Source organism: Sinocyclocheilus rhinocerous, unplaced genomic scaffold (genome assembly GCF_001515625.1).
Source record: "Sinocyclocheilus rhinocerous isolate Xijiao unplaced genomic scaffold, SAMN03320098_v1.1 scaffold2366, whole genome shotgun sequence".
In the NCBI taxonomy this organism is placed as follows: Eukaryota; Metazoa; Chordata; class Actinopteri; order Cypriniformes; family Cyprinidae; genus Sinocyclocheilus; species Sinocyclocheilus rhinocerous.
In genome coordinates, this window is record NW_015640446.1 from 419,755 (window position 1) to 425,982 (window position 6,228).

The 6,228-nt window shown below is 40.2% G+C and overlaps 1 long non-coding RNA gene across 1 annotated transcript in view; it reads right to left on the bottom strand.

The window, feature by feature from the left end:
- LOC107752824 (uncharacterized) overlaps positions 1 to 1,894 on the bottom strand; it is a 28,601-nt gene extending 26,707 nt beyond the window's left edge. Inside the window, exon 1 of the long non-coding RNA XR_001641390.1 lies at positions 1,870 to 1,894. This is a non-coding gene — a long non-coding RNA (uncharacterized LOC107752824). The remainder of the gene's footprint in view (positions 1 to 1,869) is intronic.
- Positions 1,895 to 6,228: the final 4,334 nt, after the last annotated feature.

Here is a 6,228-nt window from a genome sequence, read left to right on the forward strand (position 1 = left end):
GACCAACCAATAGCTGGCAGGTACATTTCTCAAACCTGCAATAAAAAATTACTTTGCTTATATAAGGAATAATCTTTGCTTATTTAAGGAAATTCTCAAACTAACGTGTCAAAGCTGTCACTAAAATACTGAAAAACACATTAAGGCTGCATATAGCTAGCGATTAGCAGCTAAGTACAGTTAGTGCTAATTGACGTTGACATTGCTAACTGTATGCGTCAGTGGCTTTTTTGCTTGTATGAGGGAAATGTTTGAACCAACAAGTCAAATTTGATGTCAAGATACTGAGTGGGCATGTGTGCTTCATTCTCGACGATAGCTAATTAGCTGCTAAATACAATTTGCAATGCTGGAACAAAAATGGTGTAGCATTAAATACATCAGTCAGTGTATTTTCCTCCATGCAAACCAAGAAGAAATTATGGAGGGTGTGTTGAAGAAACAAGCAAACAAGAGGACAAGACACAGCACAAGCCAGTCAGGCTTGCAGGAGAATCAGGGTGAAATAAATCAGGGTGAAATGCTTGGTGATGAGATGCCTGGAAAATCTTGAGTGAGGAGAATGTTTGAAATAAGAAGCTGTTTGAAGTTAATATATTGAGGATTCTGAGAAGTATGTTATGATTGCCGATAGCTAATTAATAGACACTAACTAGCACAACATGACAACCCTGATAGCACACGTACATCACGGAGATGTCTATTTGACGTCTGCATTTACATCTGTATTTTTTAGAGTGTTTGCTCATCTGCAATATGTCTACAGGACGTTTCCTATTAGATGTCAAATAGATGTTTAGAAAATGTCTTTAAGACCGGAAAAACATCTCCCGTTCTCAGCAAACAGGTGTGGGTAGGAGGAAAAATTTAAACGTCTTGATTTTCACACTACTAATTTCATTCAGATCAGCCAATCTCGCCGCCCAAGCTTTTCGCCACTTCCCTCCGAACGTGCTAATTATGAACTCTCGCTGACGTGAGCAAGGTTTAAAGGCTAATTAGCATAAAATCCTACATGTTGTATTTTTACCTTCCTAATCAACACCCTCACACAGACATGTTTTTTAGATGTGTGGAGAAAGAAACAGAAAGAATGCTTTGACGCAATTAAAATGCGAACAGAGTGGGGGCGACAAGAATTGTGGATATTGTTCTGAAATATACCATTATAGTGGTTGTTTCTTGCTTGTGTGCTTTCAGCAAAAAAATGCCAGAGAACCAATCAAGCAACAAAATAAAAATGGTAACAACAAAAAATGGTCTGAAATCATTTGAAACCCCCACTTACGGTTACCTAAGTATCAATTACAAGCCAAAACTAGGACCTTGATGTGATTGCTGATATATGCCATTCTCAGTATTGTGGCCTGAATTCCCAGAGGCTCAAATGGGTGGGCTGGAGGAGGCTGCCATATTGGGTGCCACCTGGTAGTGCCAGGGGGTTCTGGGTTATGCTATGGCCTGGCAGGGAGATCCACAGATGGGTCGAGCTTCAGGGTTAGTCAGGATAGCATGGAGAAAGGGTACTAAATGAGGTCTGTGGTCTTGAGACATGCTTTGGGGTGGGTTGCAAGGCTGTGGATAAGACACCATATGCTTCTACTGACCTTTATCAATGTTAATGCATTAGTTGTGTGTTTGGTCATGTTTTTACTTGCTTACCTACTTGTTTTGGGTGTAATCACATTATTATGAAAGTAATATAACCTTTAAAAGTTACTTAAGGCATGCAAAGGAAATTTGGACTTAGAGCCTTGGGATAGCGATTTTCGAAGTAGCAATGTGGCTGTGTCCAAGAAACATATGCCGAGGTGTTAAAACGTTTGTGTTTGACAAACAGGTACCAAAATTTCAAGTTAAAACACTTACCTCTATTTCTGTGAATTTCAGTCATTTTAGATGCGTGAGGGAGAACGAAACAGAAAGAATGCTCTGACGCAATTAAAATGCGATTGAATATGCGAACAGAGAGGGGGCAGCAAGAATTGTGGATATTGTTCTGAAATATACCATTATTGTGGTTGTTTCTTGCTTGCATGCTTTCAGCAAAAAAAAACAAAAAAGTCAGAGAACCACTCAAGCAATAAATAAAAACTAAAATAAAACGGCAACCACCAAAAAAATGGTCCGAAATCATTTGGAACACAAGTATCAATTACAAGCCAAACCTGGGAGCTTGATGTGATTGCTGATATATGCCATTCTCAGTATTGTGGCCTGAATTCCCAGAGGCTCAAATGGGTGGGCTGGAGGAGGCTGCCATATTGGGTGCCACCTGGCAGTGCCAGGGGCCTCTGGGTTATGCTATGGCCTGGCAGGGAGATCCACAGATGGGTTGAGCTTCAGGGTTAGTCAGGATAGCATGGAGAAAGGGTACTAAAGGAGGTCTGTGGTCTTGAGACATGCTTTGGGGTGGGTTGCAAGGCTGTGGATAAGACACCATATGCTTCTACTGACCTTTATCAATGTTAATGCATTAGTTGTGTGAGCAGATAACTCCAACAGTCGTTTTTTTTTGGCAAAAGCAGATCACTCCACATTTCATGTTTTAGAGTTGAAAAAAAACACTCGTTTAATCTTAGTAATCTCCTCAGATGACAATGTAGATGCCTGACAAATGTTGTTGTTGCTGTGATCATAAACTGTATGGATGTGATTACACGCAATACACAGAGCTTTTCCCTCACCATTGTAACGCGCTGCTTTTGCAAGGTTCCGTGAAAACGTTTCAGCTTTTATTTTCCTTTTTCGCCCTGTAGAAGATATCACAGGTTCATCAAGAAATTATCCATCCTCGATCACTTTTAAGATGGGTACACACCACAAGATAATCGGGCTGATTTTGGGCCGATTTCTCCCCTTCTCGACTATCCTAGGTAATGTCCCGATTATCTTGGTGGTTCTAAAGATTATCTTATCAGATTTTCCTGTGGTGTGAGGTGTGTTAAGAGTGACTGAATCTGCTCGGTAGAACGTCGGAGGCGCCCCGATCGTGAATCTATATATATATATATGGTGTGGTGGTTTCAGTACTGAATTTTCTTTGAGTTAGTAAAAAGTCTCTCTCTCTTTCCATTTCAGGAATTATTGTCAGAGACATATCGAAAGCCATGTCCTAAAACCTCAGAGATGGATTGTTATCCCTTTTCCCGTCTGCACAATCACCCCCACCCGCTCCCATCTTCTGCCTCCTGCATGCACAGATTATCCGGACCCCTATGGCAGAGTCCATGACCCCTAAGGGACACATAATACCCGATCCGGCTGTCCATCCACACAAACTGCCCATGACATCTCATTTTGACCTGCATCATAAAACAGCGGCACACTTTTTTTTTTTCTCCCTGCATTTTTAAAAGATATGCTATATAAAGAAAAACCTTCCCTATGCGTTAACAAGCAGGGAACCAGGTGAAAACATCTGCCAGATCTCTGGAGGCGCTCCTGCCGCCCGTGTATTAAAGGTAAAACGAGAAAGAGAGGTGCACGCCATCATGTGTAGGTGGTTAACTCTGATGTCTGAATAGTTTGGCGGTCACAGGGGGCTGGAACAGAGAGATGACTGAAGCTTCTGCCAAGCCAATTAGCATGTCTGCATTTAAATAGAACATGTTAGAACCACCCCCACTAATGATGTCATCACTCTAGGGTCTCCACGGAGATTGGAACGTGGCCGACCCTGATAGAGCCAAATCTATGATCGTCACTATCTCACACACACTTACACATGCCATGTGCCATTACCCTGCGAGCACGTACCATCTGTGTACTGAGAAAAGCAGTGTACTTTATACACTTGCTCATCCCAATTCACAAAACAAACTCGGATTTCACAAATGTTGTGCCGGCCAACAGATACGATTTCAAAAAGACTTCTCAATGCCCTGTAAACTCTATAGCAATCTTTCTCCCTTTCATTTTTTTTTTCTCTCTCACACACTTTTATAAGTCTCTTTAAAAAGTTTGTTGGATCATTCTGTAGTGGGCATATGGAGAAAGAGAGAGGAATCATTCTGAGATGAGTCTCTCCAGGGGCCCCAGATCTCTGAAAGGGCCACAAACGCTGTTCTGGGACCAGGATGCAGAACAGATCTCTCTGATAATGCCCCAGATGCTCTTCTCAGATCAGTTTCACTGTGAAATGGTGCCAAGGAAGAACCCTCAGAGCATTCACACACTTTCACAGACACAGGAACAGAAAGTAAAACCTGAAATCTAAGAACATTGTAACATACATAACATAAATAAAGCATAATGTGCATAGCATGAACGCACATTATTAGCAGAGTTTGCTAAGGCGAGCATCATTAGTACTACTTGGTCAGTTAGTACCTTTCTTATATATATACTGTATATATATATATATATTAGGGATGTGCATCTCATGACTCAGGCCGATACGATACGCATCTCGATGCATAGCCAACGATACGATACATTAAAGATACATATGAAGCAGCTACCGATGTGATACGATTCACCGCTATTACGATGCTTTGCGATCCGTTTTCGATTCGATTCGATTCAACACAATGCGATTTGATGCAATAAACTAACCTGGGGCCAGTTGCATGAACGTTATCTATTATTTTTTTCCTCAAGACTGATACGCATCTCGATGCATAGCCAACGACACAATACACTAAAGATACATACGAAGCAGCTACCGATGCGATGCGATACGATACGATTCACCACTATTACGATGCAGTGCGATCCATTTTCGATTCGATTCAATTCAACACAATGCGATTCGATGCAATGGAGAAAATATGATCACTTTTAATGCCTTGAGGCCTGTGTCATAAAACAAGTTAACCAAATAAGCCAGGCTTAATCCCAATTGATAAAATTCACAGACCAATAGAAAAATTTTGGTACAACAAGTCACTAGAAATTTTGAATTAGAGGGGTTTGAATTTGTTTACAGTGTTCCTAGCATCCATCCAAAACATAGACACTACCAACTGTACAGCAATGAGCTGAAAACTTTTGTTTTTCAGAAACAAACATGTAAAAAATTACATAATTCTTAAAAGATCATTATTATAAATTCAAATAGTTTGAATAGTTTATATATGAGCAATATCGAGTTGCAGTGTGATATGGCTGTATATCAGCATGGCTGTGATACGGCCGTAGGCACGAGGACTCGGGTAATCATAGCATGCTGATATATAGCCATATCGCACGGCTACGAGTGTGATATTGTGTATACAACAGTTTGAGTGTATAAATAAAAACGATACAACAACGGAGAGTCTTTAAAAACCCGCTTTTGTGCAAAACTACTTCCTTCCACCATGGATTCAAATCTCAGTTTGACAGTTTAACAGCTGAGCTCAAGCCTCTGTTACTAATTCAAAAACATCACTTTAGAAATAGTAATGAAGGAACGTTGAGTTGCTTCATTGAAAGCTTATTGTATTACTGTATTAAAAGCTGAGTATTATGTAGAGTCGAGTATTATGAGAGACAGATGGACTGAGCGAGTGTGATTACCCGATACATCTGATACAGCATTCATTCTTCAGCTCAATCTCATATTCACAATAAAACATTAGTTTGAATGTGTGTTGAGCAAAATATATTTTTGTCATACTATCCTTTCATCTGTCAAGGGTGATTTCCGATGACAGCGCTGTTCACTGCTTCTTACAAGGTGTTGTTGAAAGTAAAATTAACTTCCTTGTTTACAACCCTGTTTCAGACCCTTTCAATATAAAAGTCTTTACTGCTGATTCACTCATAAAAACTGTCTCTCGTCGCCATCTAATGGCGGAACAATTTATCCAAAATCACCACACCATTTAAAAATAACACACGTTTCTCAAAACTAAATACTATTTTTAAACACTACTATTATTTACATAACATTTTTATTTAATAATAATATTTAATAAACAACAACAACAGCCATCAAGTTGCTAGGCAAATCAGTCAAAAGTAGGCAACCTCTGTAGGCAGTAGCCAGTGCTCTGATATACAGCATTAAAGTTAAATAAAATGTAGTCTCACATAGCCAGACCTTCAGACTGACGGCTGAAGGTCTGGAATCCATGGCAGCTTTCATTGGCCAAGGCCCGCCCATGAGGCCGTTTGACCAACATGTCAAACAACCAATCACAGTTCGTTTCATTCAGCGTCACGTTTCGGGGCGTGGAAATGTCGCCACAATATCAGACCGGTGTGTAAAACTCCCGGATGTATTTTAAAGATTCTATGCCG